General features: G+C 46.4%; 1 long non-coding RNA gene across 1 annotated transcript; it reads right to left on the bottom strand.

Annotated features, from left to right (window-relative positions):
• Positions 1–319: 319 nt before the first annotated feature.
• Positions 320–18,267, bottom strand: LOC111953266 (uncharacterized). The gene is made up of 3 exons (XR_002875847.2): positions 17,926–18,267; positions 9,374–9,648; positions 320–466 (listed from the first exon to the last, which is right to left on the bottom strand). It is a non-coding gene; the product is annotated as an uncharacterized lncRNA (long non-coding RNA).
• Between the last annotated feature and the right edge of the window lie 760 nt (positions 18,268–19,027).

A 19,027-nucleotide genomic window follows, 5' to 3' on the forward strand; every position in this document is an offset into this window, starting at 1 on the left:
CTGTGTGTGATCTGAAAGCCTCAACCAGGCCTGTGAAGTCCTCAGCTCAACCAGAAAGGCACAGGGCTTATCCGGACCGGCTGGTGGATAGATTGACTTGCTCCCATGATTGGATTTATACATGTGCATTTGATGCATTCATTTGTATTACAAATAAGTTGTTTACCATAAATCCAACTACAAGCACTGATAAACAGCCACGTGAGCTGAGCTGTCCACCGACGCATACTGTATGAGCCTGTGCCTTTATTATTAAATTACCATCATAATGAGGCATTGCACAATAAATACAAGTTGTGGAAATATGGTGGGGTAGTTGTGGAGAGATTGGCCTACCTGGACATCCTCCCCCAGTACCGACGAGTCTCCCAGCAGCGGTTCTGCTGGCGGTGCGTTGATGGTGACAGACTTCTCCGAGCGGCTGCCATCCTTGCTGCGTGACTTGTGGTGGTCGCGGCTGCGCTCCCTGAGAAACAACGACAGGTACACCGGGTGAGTCGCCGGGTACGGGGTTACCATGACAACCAGTAGACCAGAGGAGAGGATAGGAGGAGAGCATGTCGACGTGGCGATAGCAACGGACGGGATTTCCAGTACGAGCCTCATGTTATTTCTCTCTCTTTGATTCTCATTCTCTCCCTTCCATAGCATCAGCAACAACAGGGTTATAGGAGCCTTCACAATCCTGCTGGCTTTTACTTAGAATTTCTTTAATTAGTCTTTTCTCACAGTGAACGTATGCAGGGGCTTAGCTGAAAACTCAGACACACACGAAAATGCTAGAACAGACAGACGCTGTTTGAGTCAGAAAAGAGGACTAGGGGACCAGGGGAATAGAGGACTAGGGGACCAGGTGAATAGAGGACCAGGGGAATAAAGGACCAGGGGAATAGATGACTAGGGGACTAGAGGACTAGGGGAATAGAGGACTAGGGGAATGGAGGACTAGGGGAATGGAGGACCATTAATTTAACCCTTATTTTACCAGGTAAATTGACTGAGAACACATTCTCATTTACAGCAACGATCTGGGGAAAAGTTACATGGGAGAGGAGGGGGGGGATGAATGAGCAAATAGGAAGCTGGTGATGATTAGGTGGCCATGATGGTATGAGAGCCAGATTGGGAATTTAGCCAGGACACCGGGCTTAACACCCCTACTCAGTAAGAACTATGAGATCTTTAGTAACCGCAGAGAGTCAGGACACCCGTTTAACGTCCCATCCGAAAGACAGCACCCTACACAGGGCAATGTCCACAATCACTGCCATGGGTTATTGGGATTATACATTTTTTGACCAGAGAAAAGAGTGCCTCCTACTGGCCCTCAAACACCACTTCCAGCAGGTTCTGGTCTCCCATACAGGGATCAACCAGGACCAACCTTGCTTAGTTTCAGCGGCAAGCCAGCAGTGGGAGACTAGGGGACCCAGGGACAAGGGGAGTAGAGGACTAGGGGACCAGGCCTTTACCTGCTGATGCGTCTAAAGGTGGCAAAGCATTCTTTATTCCATTCCTTGCCTCCCTCATGACCCAACTACCAACCAAACCGCTGTGAACTCGCCTCTACTTCACCTCACTTCCTCCCACGTTAAATCTCCCCCGCGAGGGCCATTAGCGAATCCGACCCCAGCACTGACCCTCTTCACCTCCCCGCTCCCCAGATCCTATGTGGGAGTGAGTGACAGACAGGGTTTCTCCATCCAGCCATATACAGTACAACACATGGCACTGTGCCCACTGCAGCTCCATCATGGCTCTACTACCCCGGACACTGAGGAGGCTCATCGCCCTCCCCGTCTCCACTAATCTGATCTCTTGTCAATCCCATTCTATTTCCAATTGCCCTCAGCCATGGTACTGTACTGTAGCTAGATACTCATGGTCTGGTCTGTTAGAGGGATAGCCAAGGTACTGTATTGTACAGTAGCTAGATACCGCACCTTCTGGTCTGTTACAGAGGGGCAGCGTGAGAATAGAAGAGAGATGAGGAGCGAGAGAAACAGGCTAGTGGAGATAACAGGACAGGCTCGGTCTGATCTAATTTATCGCAGAGGGATTACGGGGGAAACAAACAAGTTACAGATTGAAAATGTGTTGTACGACTTTATAAAATAATCCAGAAATTGCAAACGCTAGACAACAAGGGCTGAATTATAACCGGAGTGCCATCCAGGGACATCAACAAATAACTTATGGGAAAATCATGATTTAAAACACGCGCAAACCTCTAGCTATGATGAAGACCAAGCACAGTTCAAGATATTGCTGCCATTTTTCTTTTGACCCTAAATGTTAATTTCTTGTCCTCTGAGCTTATCTCCGTGTAAGGAGTCTTTTGTGAAGACCATAAAATTGGTGTATCAAGTGTGACCAATTACATTTCCTCTAAATGGGGTGGCTTTTCTTGTATCTTTCTTTCACTGCAGGCAGTAACGTGGCCACCTCAGTCTCAGTGCTGGCAGAGGACCCTGGTGTGTTACAGTATGCCTTGTTTAGGGATGTTCAAATCCTTTAGAATAACTCACGTTGTCATATCAGATTCACTTTTTGGTGCGTAGCACTGTAGATATGCATTCCTTATGCATTAGGATAAATGCCACAAACAAAATGGTTCAATAGGTGTTACTGGCACATTTTATCCATCTGTTACGGAACATAGCGATGGATTTGGTTGTGAGAGCTCGACGCCAGAACATGAAAGTGCACTATGCAAGCTTAAGAAAAGTGCAATGTGGATATTCAATGACATAGACATTATTGATTGACCTAAAGCAATCAACACAGCAATCAGTTTCAACTAAATAGATGAGTCACACTTCAGAGTGCCACTAAAGCATTCAGCATAGGTAAAAGTGGTTGGAGAATCAACGTCGATAGGACAGCCCATCAGGATATCCTGACGTTAGGCTCATCAGGGAAGTGGTGTGATTGGCTGCTATGGAAGTAATGGACCTCCATAGAAGCCAATGTGTTGTGATAGAGAGGTGAACACATCGGTTTCCTGCCTCTGTTCTGGTTGTTCCCTTTTTGAACAGGACACGGTTTCCTATTGAAAATGACCGCAGCCAACTTCCCAACCACAAACTCAGATAAATACAAAAAAAAAATAAGATTGTTTAACAATTCAACATGCGAAGATAATTGGAACAAAGTGGTGTAGGATTTTTGAAAACATATTTCTTCACTGGGGCTGGGAAATCTGAAGTCAGTCAAGGTGGATTGGCATTCTCCGCCATTCATTTTCACTGGCGACTCCCAGAGAGAACATTGACATGACATTATGTCCACACTGCATGGTCCTCCAGAAATAACAGGAGAGGCACCAAGGGCCATTCAGAACTAATACATTGAATCTAGAAGGAAGTGGAGATCGAAGTAATCCTTAAATACATGATGGATATCATTACTAGTGCTACAATTAGTCCAGCGAGGAGCATGATCATCATTCACACTGACAGTGATGATGCTTAGTAACTGGAGGAGCCCTATTGGGCGATAGCTGGTGAGGAGAGATGGTGAGGGACTTATTACAGTACTCATACTTACAGTACTCATTCATATGGTATGGTACTGTACTGCTGCACAGGCCAGGGTTGGGTAGAGGGTTATACTACAAAGCAGGATCAAGCTAACTTGCTTAAATATTATGGAAATACATTTTTGGAAATGTAAGTAGACCATGCCCATATCTGAGTTTAGCTTCATGAACAAGAAAATAACTAGTTATTTCTGGTTGTTTATCAAAGTTAGCTGGCTTACTCATTGATACTCCTTTGTAGTATACCCCTCCAGCCAATAGGGGTMGTAAGTTACATCGGGGTAGGATCAGTTAAGCCGTTTATATGGGAGTCGATGTAAAGARTGGATGACTCATACACTGGTACGTCTGGAAGCAGCTGCTTATGACTGGTGATTGTTTAAAATCAATGTAGGATGGAAGATGGAGAGAGTCTCAGGCACCCTTTTTATATCCCAGCCTGCCTTTCAGAAACAGACTTCAGGAAAGCAGAAAGTAGCTTGTGGGCAAATCAATGTGCATCTCTTCCTCCTCTCATCCTCCTCCTGCATCATTAACACACAACGCCAGCCAGCCTCATTGCTATTCTACAGCCCTGCTCTGGTATCATTTGATTAAAAAGGAATTTGACTTCCATTGTGGCTTCCTACAGCAGATATGGCTTTTAGATGGAGGATGGAAGCCTGGCAAGCTAGGGCAGAGCCAAKCCTGGGASCYATTTCCACCGCAACACCCGCAGCTAAGTCTGACACTGTCTGTGCACCCCCTCTCACTGTGGGAAACSGGGCCGTTTTGCACATCCTCCGCCAAGAGTCTGTCTATGGATGYATTTGCTCGCTTTCTGCATGGCTGGCCAGCCAAACCACACACACCTGTGTAAAACAGGCCCCGTGTCAAGGCAGAGCTCAGAGCCCGAGAAGCTAGGTACTTACTGCCAGTGTCAGCTAACGGGAGGATGACGAGGAGCCAAATAGATAACCACACTCTCAGAATAACCATATTACAGAGAGAGAAAGAGGCCGTTTTCACTTCACCTTGAGAGTGGCTGTGCTCAATGACACTGGTAGCTCTGCTCACTCTGTGTAAGTGTATCAAGGAAGGGGGGGGGGGAGCAGGAAAAGAGGTGTGGCTGATAGAAAGACAACATTAACCTAACAAAGGCCATTTCTTATTGTATTTATTTATTTCACCTTTATTTAACCGGGTAGGCTAGTTGAGAACAAGTTCTCATTTGCAACTGCGACCTGGCCAAGGTTAAGCATAGCAATTTGACACATACAACAACACAGAGTTACACATGGAATAAACAAAACATACAGTCAATAATACAGTAGAAAAATAAGTCTATATACAATATGAGCAAATGAGGTGAGATAAGGGAGGTAAAGGCAAAAAAGGCCATGTTGGCGAGGTAAATACAAGATAGCAAGTAAAGCACTGGAATGGTAGATTTGCAGTGGAAGAATGTGCAAAGTAGAAATAGAAATAATGGGGGTGCAAAGAGCAAATAAATAAAATAAATATAGTAGGGGAAGAGGTAGTTGTTTTGGCTAATTATAGATGGGCTATGTACAGGTGCAGTAATCTTGAGCTGCTCTGACAGCTGGTGCTTAAAGCTATGAGGGAGATAAGTGTTTCCATTTCAGAGAGTTTTGCAGTTCGTTCCAGTCATTGGCAGCAGAGAACTGGAAGGAAAGACGACCAAAGGAGGAATTGGGCTTTGGGGTGACCAGTGAAATATACCTGCTGGAGCGCGTGCTACGAGTGGGTGCTGCTGTGGTGACCAGTGAGCTGAGATAAGCGCGGGGCTTTACCTAGTTGAGACTTGTAGATAAACCTGTAGCCAGTGGGGTTTGGACGACGAATATGAAGGCGAGGGCAACCAACAGAGCGTACAGGTCGTAATGGTGGGTATGTATGGGCGTTGGTGACAAAACGGATGTCACTGGTGATAGAGCGGCAATCCAGGTTTGTTGAGTAAAGGTCTGGGAGGACTGATTTATAGATTGACATCACCGAATTCGAGGATCGTAGGATGGTCAGTTTTACGAGGTATGTTTGGCAGCATGAGTGAAGGAGCTTTGTTGCGATATAGGAAGCAAGTTCTAGATTTAATTTTGGATTGGAGATGTTTGATTTGAGTCTGGAAGGAGAGTTTACAGTCTAACCAGACACACCTAGGGTATTTGTAGTTGTCCACGTATTCTAAGTCAGAGCTGTCCAGAGTAGTGATGCGTGGACGGGCCGAGCAGGTGCGGGCATGATGCATTGATAAGCATAGCATTTGAGTATTACTTGCGTTTAAAGAAGGCAGCCTGGAGCCACGGAAAGGAGAGTGTATGGCAATTGAAGCTCGTCTGGAGGTTAGTTAACACAGTGTCCAAAAGAGGGCCAGAAGTATACAGAATGGTGTTTGTCTGCGTAGAGGTGTATCAGAGAAATCACCCAGCCGCAAGAGAACAATCATTGATGTATACAGAGAAAGAGTTGGCCCGAGGATTGAACCCTGTGGCACCACATAGAGACTGCCAAGAGGTCCGGACACAAGCAGCCCTCCGATTTGACACACTGAACTCTATCAGAGAAAGTAGTGGTGGGTAAACCAGCCAGGCAAATCATTGAGAGAAACCAAGGCTGTCGAGTCTGCCAATAAGAATGTGGTGATTGACAGAGTCGAAAGCCTTGGCCAGGTCGATGAATACGGCTGCGCAGTAAATGTCTGGTTATGATGTCGTTTAGACCTTGAGCGTGGCTGAGGTGCACCCATGGACCAGCTCTGAAAACCAGATTGATAGTGCGGAGAAGTACAGTGGAGTATCGAAATGGTCGTGAACCGTTGGTTTTAAGCCTTGCTTTCGAGAGTACCTTAGGAAAGACATGGGTAGAGGAGTGAATAAGGTTCTGTCAGCAGTTTGGGTCTAGAGTGTCACCCCCTTTGAAGAGGGGGATGACCGCGGCAGCTTTCCAATCTTTGGGAATCTCAGACGATACGAAAGAGAGGTTGAACAGGCTAGTAATAGGGGTTGCAACAATTTCGGCAGATCATTTTAGAAAGAGAGGGTCAAGATTGTCTAGCCCGGCTGATTTGTAGGGGTCCAGAATTTGCAGCTATCTGGAACATCAGAACATCCGCTATCTGGATTTGGGTGAAGGATAAATGGTGGGGGCTTTGGCGGGTTGCTGTGGAGGGTGCCGGGCAGTTGACCGGGGTAGGGGTAGCCAGCCATTTACTCAACCCTAAATCAATACAGCCAAGGTCTCTATAGCTTCAAGCCTGGACATAGCACGTTCATTTGCCCATCCCTCATATTGACTGGGAGAATCCATGGCGGCAGCATTTCTCAATGACATTTCTCCACACAGTGTTGAGCCAGAGAGAGAGGCCCAGGGAGCAGTGTGTGATAGGAGCCGTGGTGAGGCCAGACTGTTGGCTAGGATTAGCTCCACTATCAGGTGACAGGGAACACACTGTATGACATGTACCAGTGTTTCCACTATAGCATTAATCAGGCAAGGTGGGTCCCTCTCCTTGACCTGCTCTGTAGCCCCGACTAAAATAAAATACGTTTCAGTTGGAAAGTTAAAAAGCAGCARGTGGGTAAGGGGGTATTTTCACTCCACTTGGCTTTTCCCATTAGCATCAACTCTAATCAGAAAGTTCCAGAAATAGGGCGTCTCCCCAAAATGTGGCCTGCCTCAGAAAGGGGAACAGTTTGGGGAACCATAATACCCAAGCAGCAAAGGGATTAAAKGTTTGGCATGAGATAGTGTATTGAATAAATTACAACGTGTTAATCGAGTGTGCAGCCATATAATTGGAGTCCTACCAATCAAAAAGAGCCAATTTTCCACATGACTGACTACCAATGTGAGACTCACTAGTCAATGATCATTGGCACGCTCCACAGCCACAGAAGAAGAGCCCCTCTCTGGAGAAGAGAAAGAAGTCTCAGAAGTTACTGTCGTAACTCAACGCCACCGTTACGGCGGATGCAGAAAGGCAGGTGATCTTGGTCTGGAGAATCGTCAAGTAGGTAGCAAACTACTCTGATGTCCTTAAAAAGACCAAGCACCACTGTCTACAGAGGCACAGTGGCTTACAATGGGGACTGACTGGGTTCCCTGTGTATAAATCGCGCTAGAGACGACGCCACAAAAACAGCAACACGAGGCAGCGATCCAGAGTCAGTGGGAGAGACGTTTGACACGGTATAGGATCACGCAGCTTGAGCCTTGGTAATATCTTGGAAATCCTCCTCCTGCTGTGGACCATCAAAGTTAATTCTCTGGTATCTTTTTAGCTTTAGTTGTGTACCAAGGTCAGACACGGGATCTCAGAGGCACACAGCTGTGTACATGTCTGTCTGTCTGTTTGCGTGCGTGCGTGCGTGCGGTGTGTGTGTGTGTATCCGTCACAGTCTGGTACAGATGTAATTAGACAATTGCAATCCAAAGCCTCTTCATGCATGGCACCCGTCGGAGTAAAAGGATTATACTTCAGATGAGACAGAGGTTTTCAAAGCCAAGCGCTTCTCTTTTGTCTACTGTATTAGAGGCCGGCCAGTTGCCTTAGCATAGTGGGAGAGGAGAGAGAGAGGAGCGAGTGGAAAGGAGTTTGGCAAGGGGGCCCTGTACCGCCTCTCCAATTTGCCGTCACTTACTTCCTGCATCCCAAACGGCACCCTATTCCTTACATAGTGCTCTACTTTTGACCAGATCCCTGTGGGCCCTGGCCAGAAACAGCGCACTATATAGGGAATAAGGTGATCTTTAGGACACAGTCACTCTATCCAGAGTTACAGATACAGGAAGATGGAACAGGGTGATCTTTAGGACACAGTCACTCTCTCCAGAGTTACGGATACAGGAAGTGAGGGAACAGGGTGATATTTAGGACACAGTCACTCTCTCCAGAGTTACAGATACAGGAAGAGAGGGAACAGGGTGATCTTTAGGACACAGTCACTCTCTCCAGAGTTACAGATACAGGAAGAGAGGTGATTGGGTGGGAGAGTGAGTTCCCCTCCCCCACCTCCAACCCCACTTTCATTTACAAAAGTGTCCCCAGTTTTCGTTGCCTAGCTTCAGACTACACGGTCAAATTTCCCCCCCGGGAGAACGTGAGAGGAGAGCTGGGGCAGGGGAGCGGAGAGGCCTCTCCATCCAGTGATACGCCTGCCCACGTCTATCCCATGGGAGTGGTGGTGACATCACTGGAGAMAGGGAGGAGGTCAAGTGGAGATTAACGAGGGAGGGCAGCTGCWTGGCTTTTCAACACGTCTGGGGCTTGGGAGCGAGGGATCGGCGACTGACTGGAGCCGAGTGGGGTCTGACGTGTGAGAGACGAGAGAGCATAYAGAGAAAGGAAAAGAGAGAAAGAGAGATAGAAAGCACACCAGAGGTTTCAGGGGGAGCCACCAGATTCAGCCGTAGAGGGATCCTTTCACCCTGGGTAACTGGTCCCAGAGAGAGAGAGGGAAGGAAGAGGGAGAGCYCGAGAGGGATGTGCTGGCTGGATAAAGGAGGGGCTGTGTGGAACAGGAGCCCCTTGCTTGTGGCCCTCCGRATCAGCTGAGCCATCAGTCAGGCCTCTTCAGCACCTGTCCCCCTCTCCCTTCCTGAGCCTGTCAGACACTGCTATTCCACTAATGACAGACAAATAACCCCACACTGCCCTGTGGTGGACAGATGGAGGGAGGGGAAAGAGGGGATAGAGACAGAGTGGAATGAGGGAGAGGAAGAGAGGAAACAGAGAGAACGGGAGGCGAGGAAGAGAGAACAATTTATTTGAGGTGTCGTGACTGTCTATCCTTCAAACTAGAGAGGGTATGAACGTGATTAACTTCCTCTTACCCATGTCTGTGGGATCCCCGGGAGCGACCAGAGTAGTACGAGTACCCCGAGTAGGTGGACTCCGTGTCCATGGCYATGAGGTCCTTCCTCCRGGGCGATTGGCCAAGGMCCTCGCGGAGGTTGCTGGGCTTTGCCGCAGGCAGACGCAGTGGGAGCTTGTGAGCAGTCTTGTCCGGTGGGAGGCGGAGCTCGCTCAGGAGATTGGCAGAGGCCACAAGCTGTCGGGGGTCAATCTTGAAAGCAACCCTGYGGGTTCCCGACTAGGAAACATCAACCTGGGGAGGAGACAGAGACAGCCAGGTCTGGTCAGAGGACAGACAGATGGACAGAGGACTACGACAGGCCAGTTGATACTGAAAGGACATGGATGTGTGTTGCAGATAGATCTGGACAGATGGGATCTCTGCACATAGCTTCCACTTCGCCTTTTTCTCTGGAATTAACATTCCAGGAGATAAATATGAGAAAAACACAACCGCTTRACTGAAGCAGCATTTGACATTCCCATTGGGCAGGCTGGGGAAATCATTATTTTAAATGAAGATTGTGTGGGAGGGATCGCACACACACACACCAATTGAAGCTTGACACAGGAGAGATTTGAAACCATTGGACGATTTTCTGTTGATTCTAATATAAAAAGGTAAATTGTGAAAGGCTCTTCTTACTTCTAACCTCCTTGACAAGTCAAACCTGCAGTAGTTCACAGAGAGTGTAAGCACTAAGCACACCCACAAACAACAGAACGGCAGCAGACCTAGCTATGAATCTCTCCCTCAACGAAAAGACCTTTCCACAGACAGACTGGCCTATGAGAAGAGAGATCGAATTGGAATGTTGTGCAGAGCATGCAGGTCTACGTCTGGAGCTTCAACAAAACAATGGTCGGATGCAGAGCAACAGACCCACTTCCCTCGCCTACCCCGGTCTCACCCCTCCCCCCCCCCACACTCAGCCCCAGCCTTATCAATGAGAGCCATCTCCAGAGGGAAATCTGGCAGTGACCAGCTCCAGCAGCCAGGCTGCCTCGCCTCTCTTCCAGCATTCCACTAGCATAACATCATCACACAGACAAAGTGCTCCAGGTAAAACAGTGTTTGGTTATCACATTATTAAACCAAGAAGCTTTCAGAGGGGAATTGAGACAACCAGCCAACAACACACAAACAGATACCGTAAAATATCTAATTTAGCTTTAGGCCTATATTCTGTGTTTTAGTCTCTAATCTTGGAAACATTCTTTCCCAAGAGGATCAATCTCCCAGAAAAATGCTAAAGGCTGTGTGGATGCAGAGGAGGACCGAAACTTCAACATCAAGCGGATTTCAATATCAAAGGCAGAATTTTAAAAACTCCCCACTAATTCCATACCATTAGTTCTACTCCTAGACCTGGCTAAAGACTTTACAGCATCCACTAGGAGACGGAGGTCTGATAAGAACGTTTATTGGGTGCCCTTGATTTGACTACATATACAGGAGGATATGATTTAACAGTTGTTCTAGAATGACCAAAGATAAAAGAAAGAACAGAGTGAAGAGAAAAGAGCAGAAACAGACGTAGTGAAATAACGGGATTACGATTAGGCACATGGATGAGTAACAATGCATGGGGAAACAGAGAGAGCCATGTGAGCTGTGGCGTACGCGCCTTCGGGGCAGGGAGAGCTGGGGAAAGGCGTACACACACACACACACACACACACACACACACACACACACACACACTACAGGTAAACCATCAAGGCCGAGGCATATAAGGAGGTGAGGGGTTGGTTCTCTGTGGCATCAGAAATGGGTCCTCATCCAGACAACGAGCCTCTAACAGCTGGAGGTAACGTTGACAGGAAGGTGAACGGAGCACGTTACATAAACTCACATGCATCAATGCAATAATATGGCAGAAGAACTGATAAACCAAGCTTGCAATGTACATTTCTCAACAACGCCAACATCATTCATCGTATAACACTAAGGATTCGATTTTGACCTAGAACCATCCAATCACATTTAAAGAAGAATTCAATGAAAATGTAGCATTTCAGAAAGGAGCATGGACAAAATGATAACATATGTAGTATTGTAACACAGGTGATAAATAATGTATACAGCACAGGAGGCTGGTGGCACCTTAATTGGGGCGGACAGGCTGGTGGTAACGATTGGAGCGGAATCAGTGGAATCGTATCAAAAACATAGTTTCCAGGTGTTTGATGCCATTCCATTTGCTCCATTCCGGACATTATAATGAGCCGCCCTCCTCTCATCAGCCTCCTGTGGTATACAGCTGCTTGTATTGGGCCAAAATCCCGAGTGAAATCTTCAAWGTAAACAAGGAGCTGAAGGAGAGATGTTAAAGTGAACATCTTTTCATTTACAAACATATCCCAGAAACGAGCACACTCACTGGACTGTACACTTAAAGCATGCCAGCTCCCATGACCCCGTGCAGCAGAGGAAATCCACTCTAACTGACCGAGATCTGTTGTGAAATTAACCAGAGGGTTACAGACCACTCTCCGTCTCCTCCACAGTCACATCCTGCTGTCCTGACGTGTTTGGAGTTAGCAATATGCGTGCTTATTCAAACACTTTTGGAATATCTCAAGTGTAACAGTTTTGCTTCCGTCCCTCTCCTCGCCCCTACCTGGCCTCGAACCAGGGACCCTCTGCACACACCGACAACTGCATCCCACGAAGCATCATTACCTATGGCTCCACAAAAGCCACGGCCCTTGAAGAGCAAGGGAAACAACTACTTCAAGGTCTCAGAGCTAGTGATGTCACRGGRGCTATTAGCYCGCACCCCGCTAACTAGCTAGCCGGTTACACAAGCAAAGCGCACTTCTGCACACATTAAACATGTTGATTAACTACCGCAGCAGTCACAACTGAAGCCATGGGAAGTAGAGCAGGGCTCAAACTCCCCCTTGGGGCACTCCCTCTGTTTTCATCCCGCTGCTTTCATAACCACATTTGTTCCAGTCATTTCACTGAAAAGAACTGCTCATCCAAGATACTGCCCCGTGCCATCTTATCTGCCACTTAGAAGGGAAAACTAGAGAAATACTAGAAACTAGTAGCACTTGGGGTGAATGTAAACAGTGACCCATATCGTGTGTGTGTGTGTGTGTGTGTGTGTGTGTGTGTGTGTGTGTGTGTGTGTGTATGCTTGCACATGGGGATTGAGAAAGCTAGTTCTATCAAACAAAGTCTGGATATTTTGACAGCACTCTTGCTGACACGCTTTTAAACGTCTGAATCATCGGAGGGAATACTTAACAACATGATGACAAACCTCTCTAAAGCCGTTCTTTTCTACTGATGAGCCAGCAGCCAGTCAATGTGCCAGTTAGGCAAGCAAAATAGCTCTGGTGTGAGACAGACAGAAAGGCTGCTTTTAGACAGGTAGCACAATTCTGATCTTTTTTTCACTAATTGACCAATCAGATCAGCACTGAAATATTTGATGTGATTGGTCAAAAGACCAGGCAGAACAATCCAGACTCTGGCCAGAGTAAGGCAGGGCTACAGACAAACAACCGACACTCTGGCCAGGGTAAGGCAGGGCTACAGACACTCTGGCCAGAGTAAGGCAGGGCTACAGACAGACAACACACACTCTAGCCAGGGTAAGGCAAGGCTACAGACTCTGTGGCTAGGATAAGGCAGAGGGCCTGGGTTGAGGACTACAGACAGACTATAGACACTCCAGCCAGGGTAAAGGCAGGGTACTGCTACAGGAGCACAGACAGAGCACAGACAGAGTAAATAAGGCTGGTTCTGCAGAGAGCATCACAGGCATTTTCATCTCCCGTGCTAATCCTTTTAAGAATGAGGGATGAAAGGGATTAACAGGGTTAAATAGATGGGGTCGAGGTCCCTGCCAGGATGGGGGTCAGAGAGAGAATACCACCTTTCCAGTCACCACCTGCCCAACAGCCCAGCTAAGCTGCTTTATGTCAACGAATTTGGCCGAAATGGGTTTCAATTGAAGATGTTGGTGACTGAAGACAGCTTTGAGGGCTGTCTTCAACAGATCTATAAGGGAAACACTAATCTGGTCCCTGGTCTTTACTTAGAGTGGTGCCAGTGGCCGTGCAGCACTAAAGCTGAAGCCGCTGTGCCCCCCCCCCCCACACACACACTACTTAGGGAAGCCGTCAGGTTATCCGCGGCAGCCGAAGCCAGCAGTGTTTGCCTGCCTCTGATTTGGTCTATGGCGGGACAAGCTGGCGTTTGCCTGCCAATGACAGCCTCCTTGTTAATCTTCCTCCATTCAGCCGCTCTCTTCCTCTTTACACTGGATAAACATCCTCTCACTATGAAGGACCACACCCTCAGAAAGCTGGGAGAGAGAGGCATGAGGACTGGTCTGCAGGGTGGCATGAGGACTGATCTGCAGGGTAGAAACACACACACACACACGACTCTGGGATTCATGCTTGAGGAACTGCGGGAGTGTAAATACCCTCGAGTGAAACGCACAAGATGACAAACATGCGGCAGCACACCATCAGAGCAAAGAAACAAAAGAACAACCATCTAACCAGCATGCTCACTAACAAAGCCGCATCAAGTGCCTGCTAACCAAATCCAAACCCAGACAGACCCTCAAGACCCCCCACAGCACATCTAACACATCCTTCCTCCTCCAGAGCAGGTTGTAGTAACAGTCTGGTGATAACAGAGCAACGCAGGAACGATGAGGTCCTGTAGCTCATTTTTTGTGAAAAAAATTACATTTTTATTGCCTTTTTCATCCTTACGGTAAAAGGTAGTTTGTTCATTCATGGTTTCCACAGCGACAGTGAGTCCACAGATTGGTCTTGTAATTCCAACCAAGCTTCCGGCTCCAAAGACAGTAATCTAATCCCACTGTWTATGATAGCCTAATTACAGATCCTTCACTACTCACAGCCTTTAATAGGAGATAGGACTCTCTCCCAAACTGGGGAAGAGAAACTAGGCTACTGTACTTTCCCAAAAAGACAGCTTAAATTCTCTCTAGTGACCGAGTCTAAGCACAAGGCTCGGCCAACCGGGGCAGGTATTCAACAACAAAGGGGAGCCCTGACTGAAGCCGTCTCCTGTGCTAGCCTGTGACCAGGAAGTACAGCTGTGCGCCCGACAGAGCCCCTCCCACACCTCACCACAACATAAACAAAGGACCTATTAAAAGCTCATCATCATTACCAGCCAATGATATGTCTGACCTTCATTAGTCAAAGATGGTCTCTAACCCATCTCCTCTGACAGAGTGAATAGAACAGTCGTTGCACTGGCCTGGTATTCCAGCTAGGCCATACGTATCAGAGGCAAACAGCTCTGTTGTGGTGGTGCGGATGTGAGGAACTAAGACCTTTAGCTAAGACACAGAGAGGAGCGTTCAAATCACTGGAGGACAAAAGGACAACACTGACATTCGTCCAAGCAGCTCCCAACGAGGCAAGTCCCTTCCTGTCCTGTTTGTGTTTTTTCACATGAAACAATATTAATTGAGTATGCATGTACATATGCATACCCGTACACACACATCCCCCTCATACTTCTCACTGTAAAAATCTACTTGGACTCTATTAACTACAAGCGAACACAAGCGTAATGAAAGACAAGCTGAACACGGGAGAGATGACAACTTATTCAGCTAAAAGGTAACAACATGATTCATCTGAGACGCCGGAGGAGGGGAGTCGACCGAGGGAAGAAACACGAGTCAGCGACTAAATGTGTTCTTCGGGATCACATGGTGATCGAGATGCTGTCCATGGAGCAAATGAACCCATTAATWGCATCAACATTCCAGAATGTCTCCCTCTCCCCCGGCCATTCATTAGTGTCAGAGATGCAGAGAAACAAATCGCCCAAATGAAACCCTATTCCCTTTATAGTGCACTACCTTTGACCAGGACACATATGGCTCTTGTCAAACGTAGTGGGCTATATAGGGAATACAGCATCCTATGTGCCCTGGTCAAAAGTACTACTATAAAAAGGGAAGAGGGTGCCATTTGGGACTCACAAGAGAGGCAGACACCACAGGTTATTAAGGCGGACTTTAGACAGGCTGCTCTATTCTGATCTTTTTTTTTCKCTAATTGGTCTTTCGACCAATCAGACCAGCTCTGAAAAAGATCTGATGTGAAACGAACTGATGCGATTGGTCAAAATACCAAATAGTCTGGAAGAAAATATCCTAATTGGGCTGCCTGTCTAAACACAGCCTTAGAGCCAAGAGAGACAGCTCTCATAGTACATGAGAAGCATAATAATTAAGCTGTGATTTCTCTATTTAAAATGATAAACTCGAAAACAGGAGGAAGCACTGCGTAATAAAATACCTAGTTTCCAAGGTGTAGCCTGTTACTGTAATGTTGCAGCACTTTGGCTTCCAAGCATATTGGATTAAAATAAGATAAGATGAAGAACCCCCTTCTTGCTGTTGTATGTACTTTGTATGTTGCACATCATCTAAGATTATGGCAAAAGATGTCCTCTTGGACTTTTCCCAGGATGCAGCTCTGTCTCTCTGTCTCTCTGTACTTCTGTAGCTGAGCTGAGGCACTTGATTGGTGACTACTCCTTCCACCTGGTTTGCCATCACATCTCTCTTGATCACCGACACAAAGACCACAATACTACACCTAAAGCTCTCACAGGGGCAGTATCCCTCCCCATCCATGTTGACGATCACTCACACGCCGTCACTCACACGAGGAGCTTATGACAGTTATCATGTCATCAGCTTTCAAATATTCTCTTTGCCGACGTGAAGAGACGCACAAACAGAAACCATTTAGCCTACCAGAATGGAGAGAGCTGCAGGAGGATGACATGTTCAAATCCCACAAGGAAACGACCTATAAATCACACTTCTCTGACGTTAGGCTCGGTGTACAGATAAAAGATATGATAATGGATCTGTGAATTATTCATGGTCAGACAGGAAGATATATCCGTCTTCACAAGTGAGTGTTGTGTCAGTCATGTTTTACAACACAAAGGSAGTTTCATTGTTCAGCGTTTCCTAAGCACTACCACCAACCAACCATCCTGGTTCTTACTGCAACTAGGGGTGGGGGAGTCGAGACTGCTAGTCTGTACAATGCTCATAGACGTGGAGTTTCAATAGAGCTGRATATTGGAGTCAATTCCATCTGAACATCTAGAGAATTTAGGTAGGTTAGCTACATCTTATTCACACAGTCTGCAAATGATTAAACACTGACAAAATGTGTTGGTTTGGGTTTGTTTATTCAACACAGAGGTATACCATCTACTGTGGTCTGTCACGGTCTGTTCAGCTGAATTACCATACCGGTCTATTGTATGTTTTGGGATTTTCAGGTCTGGGTGACACTCAATGGCACCACTATGTAACATATTCCAAGTTCCGCGTAGTTTAGAACYCCCAAATGAAATGTTGGATTATTATGAATCTATTAATTTATACAACACTGTCTTGAACAATGTTTCAACAAAATCCTACCTCATTGGCYAGAAGTTCTTAAAATGGCCAGACTACATTCAGAATACAAAACACTGACAGTCCATAAGGTTCAGGTAGCACTTTGCATTACATTGTTAAACCTATACTACAGCCTGGCTAACACCAAGCATGTGGTGAAGGCAAATCATGTGAATTCTACCAATTTAGTCCCTACTCTAACAAATGCAAAGTGCTAGTTTTCGGATTGGACTGTCATTTTCATACAACAGCATATTCAGACTGTAGTAGAGCTATACAGATGTTTCACTGCCCGATCCTACCTGTAACCCAAATGGCAGACTTCCATAGGAAACTCCCTGGTCTCTGCAAGGCCTCCTGAGCCCTGCCCAGACAGCTGGTTCAATAACCAAAATATTCACTAACACTAAGGAGCAACTTCATGTTTAAGGAGAACTGTTTATGAAATGAAACTGTCGGCACGAGCGTGAATGATATCAATGAACCATTGTGCAACATTGTTTCTGGGGGCGCAACYCTGTCGCTGATGGTAACAAGGTGGCCAGACCGAATTCGTTTGTAGTTCAGTCAACCGTGTGCAGAAAGTGGTTCAAAGTTAAGTCTGAAAATTTGTTTGAGACTTTTGAGTTATGTTATTATTGAATCAATTGAATTGAAAAACWGGCGATTGTTGTCATTCTATTTGTAACGCTTTAGAAAACATTAACTCCTGCTTTACATGACTTTCAAGGGTTAACTTTACACCCTACATTGGCTGACTGCAGTCCTTTAGATTGAGGGAATTCTAAAACACATTTTCTCTCCACATGTAGCCTACAGCTCATGTAGCGTATTAGAAAACAGGGACGGTTACTCGTAGGTTGTACTGTTGTAATACAATGTAGGCCTGCCTACCTGTAAAAAAAATAATAACACATTTCCACCGAAGAAAAATAATTAGTAGTGTAGCTTACATCAAGCAGGAACAAGCCAACCAAACTCCCAATTTACATCGGGCTCAATCGCACTCATACAATACAACGAACAACTCCTCAACGTGGAATGCAGACGTTGGAATTCTGACTGTTTCGCGCACGGCTACTCACCTTCACTGGAGGTAAACCATTCCAAGAAGAGATTTCATCCAGAAATGTAAATGGCATATTTCTCCCTTCAAGCACACGGTACAGTCAGGAACCAGCCCGGGTTCAAGCCGTTGTACAGGGGGCAGCACTTACATGATGAGAGAAAGGGAAATGTGTAGTGCGACAATGGTGCGCTAGGGGGGAATGGTGATGGCTGTGAACTGTCAAGTGATTACAGTAAGCTGTACAATGCAAATATAGTCAAATAGGATAAAACCGCAGCACCAAATGACTTAGCAAAATCTTCTTTACTTGTCTGACAAGTAGGCTACAGGTGTTTGCAATTCATTTCTGAGTCAGAGTCCAGTTCACATCCACATTTCAAACCTTCAGTGAGTGTCAGGAACACCCGCAGCTCGGCTCTGTTAGGTGGACATGTCACAAATGGCTGAAGTGGGACAAGTGACAGGAGAGTGCAAATAGCTTAGGGTTTGGTGCCATAGAAACAAGGCAAAGTAAAACAACATTCTACCTCCGGTGGATGTTTTCAGTGAAGTGCACATTAAATGCAATGTATTCTTATAAGCAGTGGCGGATTTTAGGCATTGGCGGCATCTTTCCGGGCGCCCGCACAAAAATAATAATAAATTAATATTCTGAAAGGTGACATTTGCGCGATCGGTTTTCTATCGCTCATTTGCACGTCCCGTCAATGATTTCATGTCACGGCATGGGACTGTGGGTCAATTAACCTTGTCGGATTGGGCGCCTTGATTCTAGTTTGTGAGCTAGGCAGGCCACTGCTTGGGAAGGTCTCCCACTCAGAAGTATGAGATGGGGTGGGGGCGGGGGTATGTTGACCTCAGGTCTCCCCACTGGAAGCCCGAGGTAGGGGGAGCGGGGGAATCTATCTAATAGCCCACCTCTAACTTTGTACAGTACTAATGCAATTAGTATTGCAATTAGTTGTGCAATTTAGTTTGTGTGTTTCTTGTTTAAAGTGCAATAGTGTAATAATCAGGTTCTCTTCTTTATAAGTGTGTTATTCTATTTGTGTATTTGTGTGATATAGGATTTGTGCAATTTAGTTTTATTTGTGTTTTTTGTTAGCAATAGGGTAATA

Source organism: Salvelinus sp. IW2-2015, linkage group LG27 (genome assembly GCF_002910315.2).
Source record: "Salvelinus sp. IW2-2015 linkage group LG27, ASM291031v2, whole genome shotgun sequence".
Classification (NCBI taxonomy): Eukaryota; Metazoa; Chordata; class Actinopteri; order Salmoniformes; family Salmonidae; genus Salvelinus; species Salvelinus sp. IW2-2015.